Genomic DNA, 17,872 nt, shown 5'->3' with positions numbered 1-17,872 from the left:
TGTGGTTGTGTGAGGAGGTGAGCTGTGTTTTCCTATGCTGCCATCTTGACTAGTAGTCCTAGTGTCTTTTATTTAAGCTGATGTGATTCATGCAAGTATAGGTTATAATACGATTCTGATTTATGAACAATTTGTCTGGTTTGTTTTTTTCTAATTATACAAGCAATACAAATTTGTTATAGAAAATTTGGAAAAATATAATAAAGGAAATAAAATTTCCATAATCCTTCAACGATCTCCAACTTTAATCCTATATCTAACTTCAATATGTGGAACAGACCGACAGCTGTCAGAGGGGAAGAGGGAGGGGGGACTCAATGAAAGAAGGTGGAGGGATTAGACAAAAAACATATATGCATAACCCATAGATATAGACAACAGTGTGGTAGTGGCTGGAGGGAAGGGGGGGTAGGACTGGGTGGAGGTGGGCAAAGGGGCAGAAATGAGGACATGTATAATAGTGTCAACAATAAAAATAAAGTAAAAAAATAATACATACTCATATTTAGAAGAAAATTTAAATAAAACATAAATTTCATAGAATCCCACTGCTATCCTTTTTAAAAAATACTAAAATGTGTTTGTTTCTGTGGTAAAAATGTATGATGTGTATGTTGAACAAAATTTAAATGATAGCATAAGTATACTTCTATGTCCTGTTTTACCATTAACATTATTGGCATAATATAAGTATTTTCCATGGTCACTGAAAATATTGAAAAACTTAAATTTTAATGGCTGTCTAATCAATCATATGGATGTACTATAATTTAGCTATCCAATGTCCAACTCTTTATTATTATAGTTAATCTGGGATGATCTTCCTTCTTTTATGATAATAAAGATATTTATACTCACCCTTGTACTTGCTTACCTGGTAAACTCTGTGGAAAAGCACCTTGGTCTCTGTGAGATAGGAGTCCTTATCATTTTGCTCTAAACAACCAAGAAAAGAAGTGGTTGCGAGGATGGAAGCCATATTACACAAGGGATAGATTAAGGAATCATGGATGTTTATGGAGAGAAACAAAGGTGAAACATTTGAGGGAGCATGATATGGAAGGAGTAGTCTTGCTCTATTTTTCTTCAATGGTCAGTCCCAGAACTAATAGGTAGAAATTTCAAAGAGGCATATTTCAGTTCAACATAATAATAAAAATTTATGTGGTGTTTACTCTGAGCCATGTACTGTTGTAAGCATGTTGGATGTACATGTATTTTTAACTTTTTGCATGCACATGTAAGTTACATAGTCCTCTCAATATCCTATGAGGTAGGTACTGTTATAATTCCTATTTTACAAATGAGGACACTGAGGCCCAGCTACATTAAATAACTTATCCAAGATCACACAGCTAGTAAGTGGTGACCTAGTATTCACACCCAGACATTTTGGCTCTAAATTGTTCCAGTCTACAAACTTTTATTGGGCACTTGTCACATGATAAGCACTGTATTTCGAGATAAAGGTATAAAGATAATTGAACTGCTGATGATTGAGCTGCTTTTTGACTTCAAGAAACTGACAGACAAATGGGTGAGTCTGACATAAAAAGGTAAGTATACTATAATGCAGTGAGCTGCGTGAGAGAAATACGTCAGACTGCTATAAGGACTGGAAGAGGGCTTGTTAGCCCAAACTGGAGGTTCAAGGAAAACTTTCTGTAGAGGTGTATTCTGAAAAAGTATAAGGCTTCATCTAGGCTCCTTGGAAAGCTTCCATGATCTACTAGCAATTCAGTCAGAGGCACTAGTGGAGGAGGCAGCTTGCTACGTGTTTATTGATTTGTGAGTTAGACCTTCCTCTAAACTAAGATGTCTAATAAATTCCTGAATTGGGAGGAGAATTGGATTAAAAAATTTATTGCTAAAGTTCAATTATTTATATTTCACCTTTATGATTTATACCATATCTGAGTACCACTTGTAGCATTATTTATTTAACATGCTTTCTTAAATAAACATACTTATTTTACTAAAAAACTTCATCAAAAATAACTACCACAAATAGAATTCCAGTTTTACTCCCTATAAATAAATATGCACTATTAGAAATTATTTATCTATATACCGCCTAAGATAATTCTTCATATTGGTATTAGAGTGCATACCACATGTTGAAAAACACTGGATGAAATAGTCTCTTTGAGTCCCTCCTACATCAACATTCTGTGCTTGAGTGAATAACTCTTCTATCCAATGTGTGTTTTCAATATTTTATTTTCAGTATATTCTTTTTTAAGATTTTATTTATTTATTTTTTAGAGAGAGGGCAAGGGAGGGAGAAAGGGAGAGAAATATCAATGTGAGGTTGCCTCTTGCCTGCCTGCTACTGGGGACCTGGCCCACAACCCAGGCATGTGCCCTGACTGGGAATCAAACTGGTGACCTTTTGGTTCTCGGGCCAGAGCTATATTCACTGAGCTACACGACCAGGGCTACTTGTGTATATTCTTTCTACCTGTTGTTCACATAGTCCTGATCATTTCAGCTGCATAGACATGTGTAGTTGCCTGTATCTCCTTGACATACTAATTGGATTCTCTTCCCAGATCAAATAATTTATCTTACCTTAGGGAGTGAATTGCTACTGCTAATCTGCTTGTTTTACTCTTTTTTTTCTTTTTAAAAAAATAACAGCTTTATTGAGATATAATTGGCATACCACGATTCCTTTACTTAAAGTGGACAATTCAATTGTTTGTTCTATATCCATGAGGTTGTGCGACTGTCACCACATTCAAATCCACTGCTAGCCTGACTTGAGAAGGTTATGTCCTGACATTGTGGCTTTATGGTAGGCTGTTCCAGTATTTGTGATTTAACTTGAAGGAAAATGACTACTGTAATACAGGGCCATTTGGACAAAGAGCAGAGGAAGGAAATAACAAAGGTGCAGTATTTCAATAGGTATGTTAGTGGGAGGGTTTAAAGAAAGCACCAAAGACACACTCTCCTACTATTTGTTTTACTTTCTGAGAGAAGTGATAAGACTATAGTGGGCAGAAGGGTAAAGGCTTTAGGGACAGTGGGAGATGGACACAACTCGTCTGTTAGGAAAGTGAGAGATGCTTGTCTTAATACAAAGATGACAAGTGTGAGCCTATATTTGGGGGACCTGCAGGACCCTGACATCTCTCTGAATTAGGTCAGTGATAAATAAGTTTCTGTTTTATTTATACATCTCCTTAGACAATCATGTATATTTATTTGTTTAATATGAAAGCAAGAATGCAAGCCTTTTTCTTGTACACTCTATAGGATCCTTTCCTGATTCAGAATAATATTTTGGGTACCAGGCTCAGTATGTTATTCTTTCCAGCAGATGAGTCTGAGGCTCCCAGTTTTTCCAGTTTGGCTTGGTTGATTATAAAGCCTCTTCTCTCCTCCAGTTTATGGGTGTGGTAGCATTTAGGTTCTAAACTGGTATGAAAAATCCATAATACCCAGCCACCTAACTCCAACACACACACACACACACACACATGTACTGTGTACCCCTAGTTAAGCTTTTTGCTCATAAAGTTAGGAGTCTGAGACACAACTAAACTTGTGGGAGTTTGCAGGCCTGCCGGAGTTGCCTGGGACGGTGTTGTGTGAGGAGAATTTCAAACACTGGTCACCTGCTCATGTTCCATTGGCTATTCCTAAGCTGAATTTACTCATGTGTCTGAATGTCTCAAGCAAGCAGTTTAGTTGTAATTTATATAAGTTGGTTTATTTATATGTTCAAAATGGGAGGTATGGGAAACATAGAGGCATAGTCCCAGTATCTGTGGCTAGAAAGAGACTCAATCCAAAGCTAGTAGATTTAAGAGCTGTCATTGCTAAGAATAACAGTTATCCTTTATTGAGTGCTTTCTTTATGCTAAGCATTGTGTTTTGTAGGCTATAATCTCATAAGGGGAAGATCCAGGTTTTGGGGGACCTTAGGCTTATACAATTTGGGAAAAACATGCTGTTTTATCCCTCCCAGGGTCTTGGTAAGGGCCCATTCAAATGAGGGTCCCTGAAGCTCAAGCTTTATTAATTTCACTGTAAATCCAGCTCTGCATCTTATTTAATCTTTTTGACAATTCTGAGAAGTAAGTACTAGCAGCATACCTTTGAAAGAAGTAGGTGAATAAACTGAGTTTAAGAGAAGTAAAGTTACTTGCCCAAGGCTGTGTGGTTTGTAAGCTAAGTCATTGTTTTTCTCCCACCATCTCCTTGTAGGCTTTCTCCTTTCAGCTAAGTAGATTTCCTTCTCCAAAATATCCTTATCCTTTGCAGACAGTAGCCTTAGCACGATCTCTGGGATGTGTGAGGAACTTAACACTGTTCAACATTAGCAGAGGGACAAAAGATCTCCTAGAAGGAGGAATATGCCCTCTAGGAAACCGCAGAGCAAGAAGAAAGTGGGTGAGGGGGTGGAATTTTGTTCCCATTAGAACTGAGCTATGCACTGGTTTCACCTACATTTTTGTTCTGTGAACAATGATTTAGGAATGCAGGCTTTTCTGTTTATATACTGCTTGAGTTCCCTCCCCTCCCAGACCAGCTCTACCCTGTTGGGTCCCTAACTCCTTTTACTCTTCTCCACCCTTCCTCATTTCACTCTATTCTTCCCCACCTTCTTCACCCTCAGCTCCCCAAGCTTTCTTTTTGTTGTTATTGTTCTTAGAGCAGGGAGGGTGGTTTTCTTAATGAGGCTTTTCCTTCCCTCCCTACCTCACACTGGGCTCCACCCTAGTAGTTTGTCAGCTGGCTTTCATGAAAAGGAGAAGCAGGAGGATGAAGAGGAGGAACAGGGAATGGGAAGAACAAACATCTTGTTGACCCTGACATAGGACGTATCTTTGCATTTCTTAGCTATTAATTAGGTTCCATGCTAAATTTAACTCATGATTGTCATTTGACTCTTTGGGTAAATAGAGGAAAGGAGAGGCTACTACTCCAACTAGGGAGTCTCTTAAGGCTTAGGGTGAGATGGAAGCAGTTAAAGATATTGCAGGTTGCTATTTGGTTTATTTCTTAAGCCAGTTAATACAAAGGAGAACCTGTGGTGCTTCCTAGTGTTAAGTGAAAATAGTATTGACTAAGGGTTTCATCACAAAAAAGAATTTATTCTGCAATATCACTGTTGGGATTATACCCTAAGGATCCTGAAATACCAATTCAAAAGAATTGCATCCCAATGCACTCCTATGCACCCCAATATTCATAGCAGCACAAGTTACAATAGCCAAGTGCTGGAAGTAACCTAAGTGCCCATCAGTAAACGAGTGGATCAAAAAGCGGTGGTACATTTATACAATGCAATACTATGCAGCAGAAAGAAAGAAGGAGCTCCTACCCTTTGCGACAGCATGGGTGGAACTGGAGAGCAGTGAAGTAAGCCAGGCAGTGAAAGAGAAATACGGTATGATTTCACCTATAAATGGATCCCAATCAACAAAACAAACAAGCAAGCAAAATACAACCAGAGACATTGAAATAAAGAACAAACTGACAGTGACCAGAGAGGAGGGGGGAGAGGGATAATAAGGGAAGGGCCATCAAGGAACATGTATAAAGGACACATGGACAAAGCTAGGTTCGAGGGCGGGAGTCGGGAATGGGGGGGCAGGGGTCGTGGTGAGGTGAAAATGGAGACAACTGTACTTGAACAACAATAAAAAAAGAAAAAAAAGAATTTATTCAGAAAAAAGAAATGGTTGCAGACCAGTGCTTGAGACATGGCAAGCTCTGTGCACTCTCCAACACACATGCCAAGATGGAGGGGTATTTATATAAGAGAAGTGGAAGTTTAGGGAAGGGGAAGTTAGAACCAGAGAACTTTATTATAAACAGAGTTCTTCATGTAGGGTTTTCGTGTGTAGGGTTCTCACAATTACATAGAGTATGAGATTTCATATATCCTAGCCCCTCCTATAGACCCTGCCCCTCACAGGGGACCTGGACTACAACCCAGGCATGTGCCCTCACTGGGAACTGAACTGGTGACCCTCCGGACCGGCACACAATCCATTGAACCAACACCAGCCAGGGTTGCTGAGGTTTTTTATCATAAATGGGTGCTGTCTGTATCAAAAGGTTTTTCAATATCTATTGATATGATCATATAGTTTTTGCCATTCATTTTGTTTGTTATGTATTATGTTTATTGATTTGCGAATATTGTACCATCCTTGCATCCCTGGGATGAATCCCACTTGATCAGGGTGTATGATCTCTGTAATGTACTGCTGGATGCGGTTTGTCAATATTTTGTTGAGGACCGCAAGGCTGATGTGGTCCCCGATGAAAATGAGTTTGACACCCCTGGTCTGTGGCATAAAATGATTCTTTTCAAACTATTCATGTTACTTAGTCTCTGTCCTTTAGTTTCCTTATCTGTAAAATGTAGACAGTAATAATACCTACCCATAAGGCGGTCAGAAGGATTCAATCAGTGTGTGTATGTGTGTAGAACAGACCTTGGCACATAGTTAATGCTCAGTAACTATTATTATTGTTAATAATATTATCTGGCATACAGGTTACAGAATGATAACACCTGGTGCCTAAGCTCAGGGACATTATAGTCTAGTAGGGGGGAGCAATTATATCAACGAATACGTGCTTTGAGGCAGAGAAGGGCACAGAGAAGGCAATGGTCAGTTTTGCCTGAAGGAGTTAAGTAGGGAAGATGATCTTGATTAATCCTTTGAAGAAAGATTAACAGAGAGGTTAAACCATGTCAAAAAGAAAAGGCAAGGTGAGGCAAAGCATAGACTTGGAAACAGGCATTCTCAGGGATTTTATAATATAGATTATGCCTGGGAAAGCACTAAAATTTCTGCTGCTTCAGACTTAGGCTGAGTCCAGATCACAACAGGTGTGACCTGGATTTTCAAACGGTGTGCCACAAGAACTTTTAAAACATTCAGTACCTAACTATTTAGTCAGGGGCACTGACTTCTTTTTTTCTCAGATTATCAAATTAAAAAATGATGATGACCGGAGGGAATGGGGTGGGGGCTGGGTGTACGTGGGCACTGGTGGGGGAAATGAAGGCATGTGTAATAGTGTCAACAATAAAAGTAAAGTTAAAAAATGACAACAGCCAACACAATGGTAGCCGTCATGCCCTTTCTTGAACCATAAATATATATAGGTCACATAATAGAGTTGCATGTTACTGATCATGTCGTATAATAAGGTTGCATCTGATTGGTTAATTCTTGATACCAGAAATACTTATGTGGAAGTATAGGCACCTGATTTTTTAAAATGTCACCTTGGAGCAAAATGGGTAGGTAATTACTATTATTATTATTTTTTGTAAATCAGTCAAAATTATACCTGTTATTTTCAGATCAGGAAAAATATACGTTTTGGTGTACTGCAGAATTTTAGTGTTTAGTTTATGTGTGCCATGGGATGAAAAAGGTTGAAAATTGCCGGGTTAGAGGATGAGTCCCAGGGTTCTGGTTTGGATGATGGGGGGTATTATTATTGAACTATAGGAGGAAGATCAGCGAGTTTGGCGCATAGTAAGAGAATGAGATGATTACAAGACATTAAGGCAGAAATATCAAGCAAGTTGGGAACTACTGGGCTTTGGACTTCAGTTTTGTTATTTTTAAAAAATGGGCTTGGAGAGTAAATAGTACCTACTTTCCAGGGTTGTTATCGGGAATAAGAAATGATGAATGAATGCCCTGGCTGGTGTAGCTCAGTGGAATGAGCAGGGGCTGTGAACCAAAGGGTTGCCAGTTCGATTCCCAGTTAGGGCAGGTGCCTGGGTTGCGAGCCACGCCCCCAGGAAGGGGGGCGTGTGAGAGGCAGCTACACATTGGTGTTTCTCTTCCTCACTTTCTCCCACCCTTCCTCTCTCTCTAAAAATAAATAAATAAAATCTTAAAAAAAAAAGAAATGATGAATGAATGCACCTGACCCAGTGATTTGCCCATATTAGGTGCTGAATACACCGGAGCTATTATTATTTCTCCTCTCTCTATGCTCCCTCCCTCCCTCTGCTTTGTTTATTGTCTCTCTGCACTTTCCTCCCCTGTGAAAGAATTGTGGTAGGGAAGAGACATTGATAAGGGCCTGTGGTTGCTTGAGACTTACTACTGACCTCCTATTAAAATGAGCTAGAGAGGGACTTTCAGGCAAGGGCAAAGTAATCCTGAAAATGTAGCTGTTATCCTATGGATTAAGCTCACAGGAATCTTAACAATAAATGCCTGGCTGAATGGTGGTCTCAGGGATTTGACAACTATTCTTAGAGGTCTGGTATCTGGGAGACAAAAAGAACCTTACTATATTCACAAATCTTTTAACTCCTCTTTCTTCCCCACCCATTTTCTCACTCTTACCTTCTTTCCTTATCTCTTGCTAGAAAATGCCCCCAGCTCCATTTTCCTCTGCTCTTGGTCTCCTCCTTGAGAAGACACTGTGACCTCGCTGTCTTTGCTGGTGTCATACTGTTACCATGGAGAGGTAGGAGGGTAAACATGATTCAAGTTGCCAGCCTTGCTTTTCCCTTTCCCCATTTCTCTCTTTCTAGACAGCCCCTACTGTCAATCCCTGAATTCTTTTCACTCTTCCCTGGTGAGTTAGTTTAAACTCGAATGGATAGATGACCAAGCAGAGTGCTTGCAAGCCACTTTCTGGGACGGAAAGAATCGAAATTTACTCCAGCTGTATACCTGCTGGGGATGAGACTGAGAAGCTGCTGGGCGGGGCAAGGCCAGTGCTCTCCGCCCAGTGCCCCGCCCCACTCCCCTTTTCCTCGTCCCAGTCTGCACTGTCCTCCTGCAGACTCAGTCCCCTTTAAGCAACTCCACCCTCAACTAGAGTCACACCTCTTTCCTGGGTCTGACCGGGCTAGAGACGGAGTTACCCCACCCACTCAGGTTGCCCAGCTAGCACTTTAGGATCTGACCGGCAAGAGTGCAAGGTCCCCAGGGCGGCAGCTAGGTGCCTCCAAGAAACCTGTCCCCAGAGGACCCGTAGGAGTTGCTGCCATTTTTCACTGCAGCCTCTGTCCAGGACTGGAGATGCCTGTATATATTTCCACCAATTGTAGGCATTTGACCCTCCCTTCTTTCTTTTTAGGAAGGCGCTGGGGTGTGCGCAGGCTGGGGCTGCAGTAAAGATCCCTTTTTTGAAGGAGTCCTCAACTTTGTATTCAAGTAATTGCTTTAGGATCTGGGTTGCTTTTCTTAGGTCCAACACCAGGTCCTCTGCTCAAGGGTGTGTAGAGTTCAGAGGATGTGTAGAGAGTGGGTTTGGCCGGAACTGAATTGGTGGAGGTGAAAGGGGAACCGAAGATCCTCAGTTTTGGCTGCTTCGACCCAGCGAACACACTTTATTTTTAGCCTAGGAAAAGCTGCATTGGCAGCAGGGGGAAGATAATTTTTAGGAAGTCTGCTTTTTCTGGCCCCCTGATTTGGGACTGGATGCTTGGGAGGTTTGTTTTCCTTGTTTCGAGCGCGGCCCAGCTGAGTGTGAATCGACTCCCTCTGCCTGGCCCTCATCCCCATTTTCCAGCCAGGAGAAAAAGGGGAGGTGGGGGGCCCAGAAAGAGAATGAGAGAGGGAGTTGCTGTCAGACAGGAGGGTGAGGGAAACAGCTGTCTTGTGATCATCTGAGGATTATGAGCCTCCAGGAGGACAGCATGAGTTCTGGACACTTCAGGAGTTCCCAGCTAGTGACGCGGGCGGTAAGTGACTCTGGGATTAGAACCCACTCACTGCTATTTTCTCTGCGTATATTCAACCTCACCCCCACTTCTGTTCTTTACCTTTTAGCAGATGGGTGGGGGCATGGGTGGGTTGGGGAGCAAGGGTAGAAAAACTATGTTGAATTCAATGAAACTCAAGGGAAAATAACTTTGCTAAAGGGCTGAGCAAAGAAGGGATAGGAAATTTGGGAAGTCTCTTGGGAGAAATGAAGGAGGGTGAGAACGGATGGTTTTGTCTAATTTAGTCCACCCTGACTTGGCACTCTCATTTCTCTTTAAGTAGTAAGGTTTGTCTTTGACTTAACCTAACAGCCCTGCCATAGTTGCACCCAAAGAGACCAGGATTCAGAAGCCCAACACTCCTAAAAAGAAGGGAGAAGTGAGTTAAGGTTTGAGCCTAGGCTCCTGGGGAGTGGAGCTGGGCTGTGAGGTTCTGGAGGAAGCCGGTGGAGAAGTGCTGTTTCTTTAATGAGAGGCTGAACTTGGATTCAGGTGGAAACCTAGGCTCTGCCCTAGCTCTTTAGTTCCTTTGTAGGTGGAAGGTTGGGCCAAATTGCTGGAATTGCTGGAGTAAATGTATTTGAAGTGGTTACTTGGAAGACTTGTCTTTGTGTGTATGTTCAATCCCAATAATTTTGGGAAATTTCAATCACAAAATAAAATTTATTCTTGGAACTAGTCAAAGGACATGTATGAATGACCCATGGATGTGGACGACAGTGTGGGAATTGACTGTGGGTGCAGGGGATGGGATGGGCAGGAGAGGACAAAGGGGGAAAAATTGGGACAGCTGTAATAAATAACAATAAAAATGATAAAAATAATAAATAAATAAATAAATAAATTCTTTGGAAAAATAAATCCAAACAGATGGTCAGAGGAGGAGTCCTTTATTTCCTTTAGCATTATGTTCATTGTAGAAAAGCATTTATTAAGTGATAATAACTAGACAAAGAGAATAATCTTTAAGCTTGGATTTGAAACTAATGGAAATTATGATGCATTGGAGTAGCAGGCGTAACTGCTTTGAAACTCTAATATCAGCACTTACTAGCTGCCTTGCCCTGGATGTTGTTTTTCTCCTCTAAAGAATGTGTATTAATAATCTTATCTCAAAAGAAATTTGGGCAGATTAAATACTATGGTGTATGTGACACAGGCTGCCACTTAGTTTCACTTTTCTGGCTCAGTCTGAGACTCTTGTCTCTGATAGAATTAGTGCTCTGCTGTCTTTAAAACACCTTCCAAATGGGGTGAAAGGAGACGTCAGAAGATTGGATTAGCTTGCCCAAAGGCTGAGGTTAGAACAGGTTTTATTTACTTCTGATTTAACATTGTTCCCACTGGACTTTAGCACTTCTTAAAGAACGGGCCACTAGTCTGCCCTTCCCCTCATTCTTCAGGCAACTTAAACAGAATGATATAACCAACAGGATGTTTAAACAACATAAACCAGTGACTCACAAGTGACTTCATCCCATTCTACATAATTTTGGGGAGAACATTCTTATATATGAGAGTTGTTAATCTTTGGTGACTATTGGGAACACAGAGAATGGGCTGGGAACAGTGTCTTCAGGTTAGCTTGGAAAGTGGACAAGCAGAAAACCTAGGAAGAAATATAAACTTAGTAAAAGTGACACATGGATCTAGTCCATCCTCAACACCAAATTAGATAAGAGCTCTACTTTCAGAGCTCTGGAGAACTACAGGACCCTTTTGTTTAGGCTTCCAGGATACATTGGACAAAAAATTGGGGAGAAAATACAAACTAGATCACCACTACCACTCTTCTACCCCCACCCCGTCATTCTAGTATATGTATTTCTGAGATGAAGCCTTTGTTGGTACAGCTAATTGAATTCCAATAATCAAGCCACCAAATACAGTCCAGGCACCTTTCATCTCTCTAGCTTGAGTGTGCATGGTGGCATGGAGAACAGCCATTTATTCTTTCTCATTCTGGTGGGGGCATTATTATAATTTTACACTTTTATATATTTACCCTTGCCTTGAGTCAGTTTATTACCTCACATAAATTGATGAATAATGAGAATATTGCCTTTGGATATATAATTCATTTAGCAAATATGTGTTGGCATACTATGTGTCAAGTACTGAGGAAATTGTTTAAAATTCATTTTCAATTCTTTCCATCTTAAATATCTTCTTTTTGCCTCTACATACAAACCTCAATCTTCCTTCAAGTCCTGCATTAGTTCTTGGCCCCCACATCAAACCTTCCTTATCTCCTCAGCTATTCCTTAGAAACTGTACATCACTGGTCTCGTCTGCTCAGTTGATACTTATCATAAGTGAACTGCCTTGGAATGTACTTATTTTCATAATTTTTTCTTAAGATAGTATTTATAGTATTCCCTCCATTACTAATCCCAAATTAAATGCCTTTTCTGTGAAAACTCCCCTGATTCTTGCATATAGAGATAAAATCTTGAGTTTCTACTTCACTTTACCTGCATTTTCTGGAATCTACGCTATTACCATAATTTGTATACATATCTAAGCCCCTATCCCCCCCTTTTTATACATAAAAGGTGCTTGAGGACATGTACTATGATTGTATCTTCAAAGTACTTACCCAATTTTAAACACTGGGTACATATTTTAAAGAAGATCTTCTAAGATTTAGCTTCAAAATCTCATGTTTTTGTTAATGAGGGAAAACTTGATTGGGATAATTGGTGTAGAAGATCATCCAGTACAAGTGGCATCTCATTACTAAATAGAGTGAGATTGAATTTCATTGTCATATTGGGCTTTTTAGCTTACCAAAGACAATGTGCGACCTTGTTTGATTTACTTCTTTATTCTCTTGTAATGTTTTCAACTTGGGTTTTATATCTGAGGTTGGGTTTCTGATATATTTATTATCCCCAGCTCAGCTTTATCATCTAGCCTCAGTTTCCTTACCTCTAAAATGGTATGTTAATTTGTTATTATAAATAATGTAAGGAAAACACATTGGACCCAGGGCCTGACTTCTAATACATAGTTTGTAAGTGGAGGCTCTCATCATTTTCATTACTTTGAGTAACTGATTTTTAAAAGATTTTATTTATTTATTTTTAGGGAGAGGGGAAGGGAGGGAAGAAGAGAGGGAAACATCAACGTATGGTTGCCTCTTGGGCACCCCCTACTGGAGACCTGGCCTGTAACCCAGGCATGTGCCCTGACTGGGCATCGAACTGGTGACCCTTTGGTTCACAGGCTGGCACTCAGTCCACTGAGCCACACCAGTCAGGGCTGAGTAACTTACTTTATTTACATGTTTCTTGTGTGTTTGGAGAAGAGTAGGGTAGCTTAGTGGGACAGGAAGCTGGATTTAAATGTCTGTAACATGCTAGGTACTTCGTATAATAGACTTAAAGATATTAACTGTACACTTAGACAAAATAGATGTAATATGGGCAAACCGAACTCTGAGATTATTAAACAGTTTAGATTAAGGAGCTGTAACCTAACTCCAGAGCCAAATTCATATATTTGATACCAATCCAGGTATCAAATAACTAGCATTTTGCCATTTTGTTGTAACTTCAATCTTATTATCTCTAAAATAGAATATGTCATTACTCCTAGACTCTTTCCCCACCCCTCATTCAAGACTTTTCTTTTTCACTTCCCTGGTTTTGCAACTTACCATCATCATAACCTTGCTGAAGTTATTTAAACTCTACACTTGGCTTTTCTTATCCATGATTTGAGAAAAATAGTAGAAATTACCTCATAGAGTTATAGTAAAGAAATAAATTTGTTAATTTAATAAGCACTTAGAAGAATATATGAAAGTCTAGTAAGCAGTGTGGAAATATGGCTGTTCTGGTTCTCATATTCCATACTCAAAATGTTTCCTTATTACTTAGTAGCCAAGGGCTGTTGTTTTTTCCCATTTCTATCTGGCATTAGTTACTTTCTTTTTTTTCTGTCTGCCACCACCTTAATTTAGTCCAGAGGTACAATTAGCCTACAGTCCAATAGAGCACATAAGTGTGTTTTGTTTTCCCTAAATTGTTAAATTCAACATTGCTCAAAATTCAAAATATATAAAAGTATATAAAATGAAGGGTCTTCTTCTGATTCCTGTCCACTAGCCACCTATTTTGCTTCACCAGAGGCAACTAAAGTTATCTGTTTATTAGGAATCTTTCCTTTTTAAAAATTGTTGTGCAATTATAGTTGTCCTCATTTTCCCCTCATTACTCTCCCCTACCCACCCCCACCTCCCACATTCAATCCTCCCTCCCCTTTATCCTTGTCCATGGGTCCTTTATACATGTTCCTTGATGACCCTTCCCCTTCTTCAGTGCATTATCCCCTTCCCCCTCCCCTGTGGTTACTGTCAGCTTGTTCTTTATTTCAATGTCTCTGTTTATATTTTGCTTGCTTGTTTGTTTTGTTGATTAAGTTCCACTTGTAGGTGAGATTATACGGTATTTGTCTTCAACCACCTGGCTTATTTCACTTAGCATAATACTCTCCAGTTCCACCCATGCTGTTGCAAAGGGTAGGAGCTCCTTCTTTCTTTCTACTGTGTACTATTCCATCGTGTAAATGTACCACAGTTTTTGATCCATTCATTTACTGATGGGCACTTAGGCTGTTTCTAGTACTTCACTATTGTAAATTGTGCTGCTCTGAACATTGGGGTACATAGGTACTTTTGAATTAGTGTTTCAGGATTCTTAGGGTATAATCCTAGCAGTGGAATTGTTGGGTCAAAAGGGAGTTCCATTTTTAGTTTTCTGAGGAAATTCCATACTGTTTTCCACAGTGGCCGCACCAGTCTGCATTCCCACCAACAGTGTACCAGGGTACCCTTTTTTTCCACAACCTTGCCAACACTTGTTGTTTGTTGATTTATTAATGATGGCCATTCTGACTGATATGAAGTGGTATTTCATTATAGTTTTAATTTGCATCTCTCTGATGTCTAGTTATGTTGGGCATCCTTCATATGTCTCTGGGCCCTCATCAAAGAAATGTCTGTTCAGGTCCTTTGCCCATTTTTTAATTGGATGGTTTGTCTTTCTGGAGTGGGGTCTTATGTGTTCTTTATATATTTTGGAAATCAAACCCTTGTTTGAGGTATCATTTGTAAATATATTTTCCCATACAGTTGGCTCTTTTCATTTTAATGCTGTTTTCTTTAGTTGTGCAGAAGCTTTTTATTTTGATGAAGTCTGATTTGTTTATTCTTTCCTTAGGTCCCTTGCTGTAAGGGACATATTGGTGAAAATATTGCTGTGTGGAATATCTGAGATTTTCCTGCCTATGTTCTCCCCTAGGAATTTTATGGTGTCGCGACTTATATTGAAGTCTTTTATCCATCTTAAGTTTATTTTTGTGTTTAAGTTTTGTGTTTTCTTTCTTTCTGTGTCTTCAAGTGGTTTTGGGATTAGGGTGATGCTGGCTTCATAAAAAGAATTTGGGAGTCTTCCCTTTTCTTGGATTGTTTGAATACTCTGAGAATGATAGTGGTTAGGTCTTACTTAAATGTTTTGTAAAATTCTGTGAAACCATCAGGTCCAGGACTTTTGGGTGCCAGGAGTGGTTTGATTACTACGTTGATTTTACCACCTGTTACTGGTCTGTTCAGGCTTTCCACTTCTTCATTCAATTTGGAAGATTGTATTTTCTAGGAATTTGTCCATTTCACCCAGGTTTTCAAATGTCTTGGCATATAGCTTTTTTTAAAAAATATATTTATTGATTATGCTATTACAGTTGTGCCATTTCACCCCTCACTCCACTCCATCCTGCCCACCCCCCTCCCTCCCACATTCCCCCCCTATATTCATGTCCATGGGTCATACATATAAGTTCTTTGGCTTCTACATTTCCTACACTATTCTTCCCTGTCTATTTTCCACCTATCATTTATGCTACTTATTCTCTGTACCTTTTCCCCCCTCTCCCCCACCCACTCCCCTGTTGATAACCCTCCATGTGATCTCCAGTTCTGTGGTTCCGTTCCTGTTCTAGTTGTTTGCTTAGTTTGCTTCTGTTTTTGTTTTAGGTGCGGTTCTTAATAACTGTGAGTTTGCTGTCATTTTTACTGCTCATATTTTTTATGTTCTTTTTCTTAGATAAGTCCCTTTAAGATTTCACATAATAAGGGCTTGGTGATGATGAACTTCTTTAACTTGACCTTATCTGAGAAGCACTTTATCTTCCCTTCCACTCTAAATGATAGCTTTGCTGGATACAGTAATCTTGGATGGAGGTCCTTGCCTTTCATGACTTGGAATACTTCTTGCCAGCCCCTTCTTGCCTGTAAGGTCTCTTTGGAGAAATCAGCTGACAGTCTTATGGGAACCCCTTTGTAGGTAACTGTGTCCTTTTCTCTTGCTGCTTCTAAGATTCTCTCCTTCTGTTTCATCTTGGGGAATGTAATTATGATGTGCCTTGGTGTGTTCCTCCTTGGGTCCAGCTTCTTTGGGAGTCTCTGAGCTTCCTGGACTTCCTGGAAGTCTATTTCCTTTGCCAGACTGGGGAAGTTCTCCTTCATTATTTGTTCAAATAAGTTTTCCATTTTTTGTTCTTCCTCTTCTCCTTCTGGCACCCCTATAATTCGGATGTTGGAACGTTTCAAGATGTCCTGGAGGTTCCTAAGCCTCTCCTCATTTTTCCAAATTCTTGTTTCTTCATTCTTTTCTGGTTGGATGTTTCTTTCTTCCTTCTGGTCCACACCGTTGATTTGAGTCCCAGTTTCCTTTGCCTCACTATTGGTTCCCTGTACATTTTCCTTTGTCTCTCTTAGCATAGCCTTCACTTTTTCATCTAGTTTTCAACCAAATTCAACCAATTCTGTGAGCTTCTTGATTACCAGTGTTTTGAACTGTGCATCTGATAGGTTGGCTATCTGTTCGCTGCTTAGTTGAATTATTTCTGGAGCTTTAAAGTGTTCTGTCATTTCGGCCATTTTTTTGTCTTTGTGTGTCTGTTACTTAAAGGGGCGGAGCCTTAGGTTTTCTTAGGGGCGGGTAACGCTGGTCGCTGCTCTGTGATGCTGTACGTGGGGGAGGGGCCGAGAGGGAGCAATGGCGCCCGGTCCACTCTCTGCCGGATTTCAGTCTTTCACTCCGCTACCCACAATCAAATTGGGCCCTCTGGTGCTGGTTCCCTAGTGGGTGGGCTTGTGCATGCTCTAGGCCCCTCTGGGTCTCTCCAACGACCTCTCCTGTGAGGCTGGGAGTTTCTCCTGCTGCCCCCCCCAACCCCCACGGGTGTTTTCAATCAGAGGTTTGAGGCTTTATTTCCCCGCACTGGAGCCCTGGGTTGCGGGGTCTGCTTAGCTCCCCACCGTTTGTCCCGGTTTATCTATGCGCGAATGTGGGGCTGCGGGGTGCTACCTGCTGCTCTGCCTGCCCCGTTCTCCACCACTCTGAGTCTGGCCCTATCGGTTTATCTGTGTGCGAATGTGGGGCTGCAGGGTGTGCTAGTGATCAGACCGCCTGCTCCGTTCTTCCCCACTCCGCCTGTCTCGGTCCCGCCCCAGCAACACGAGTCCTCTCTGCCCCGGCTGCCCTTCTCTGCCCCTCCTAACAGTCTGGATGAATGTTTATTTTTTATTTACTTGGTGTCGGATTTCCTTGCCATTCGATTTTCTGTAAGTTCTGGTTGTGCGAGGAGGCTCAGTGTGTCTACCTACGCCACCATCTTGGTTCTCCCCTCAGGCATATAGCTTTTTGTAGGAATTTCCTACAATCCCTTGTATTTCTGTGGTATCAGATGTAGTCTCCTCTTTCCTTTTTGATTTTGTTTATTTGGGTCCTCTCTCTTTTTTTCTTGGTGAGTCTGCTTAAAGGTTGTCAATTTTGTTTATCTTTTCAAAGAACCAGCTCCTGGATTTATTGATTCTTAGAATTGTTCTTTTAGTCTCTGTATCTTTTAATTCTGCTCTGATCTGGGCTATTTCCTTTCTTCTAATCACTCTAGGCTTTGTTTGTTGTTGTTCCTCTAGTTCTTGTCGATGTAGCGTTAGGTTGTTTATTTGAAATGTTTCTATCTTTTTTAGGTAGGCCTGTATCACTATGAACTTCCCTCTCAGGACTGCCTTCGCTGTGTCCCATAAGTTTTAAACTATTGTGTGTTCATTTTCATTTGTTTCCAGAAACTTTAGGATTTCTTCCTTGA

At 40.5% G+C, this 17,872-nt stretch overlaps 1 protein-coding gene across 2 annotated transcripts in view; it reads left to right on the top strand.

The window, feature by feature from the left end:
* Nucleotides 1-17,872, top strand: part of KLF8 (KLF transcription factor 8) — a 122,822-nt gene that overhangs the window by 49,173 nt on the left and 55,777 nt on the right. Inside the window, exon 1 of one of the 2 annotated variants that reach the window (XM_024564372.3) lies at nucleotides 8,964-9,694. The exons of the other annotated variant lie outside the window; for it this stretch is intronic. The gene's annotated coding sequence lies outside the window, so the exon portion shown is untranslated. Of the gene's footprint in view, nucleotides 1-8,963; nucleotides 9,695-17,872 lie in introns of those variants that run through there. 2 annotated transcript variants of the gene reach the window in all.

This window comes from Desmodus rotundus, chromosome X (genome assembly GCF_022682495.2).
Source record: "Desmodus rotundus isolate HL8 chromosome X, HLdesRot8A.1, whole genome shotgun sequence".
Taxonomy (NCBI): Eukaryota; Metazoa; Chordata; class Mammalia; order Chiroptera; family Phyllostomidae; genus Desmodus; species Desmodus rotundus.
This window is presented reverse-complemented; position numbering and strand designations above follow the sequence as displayed.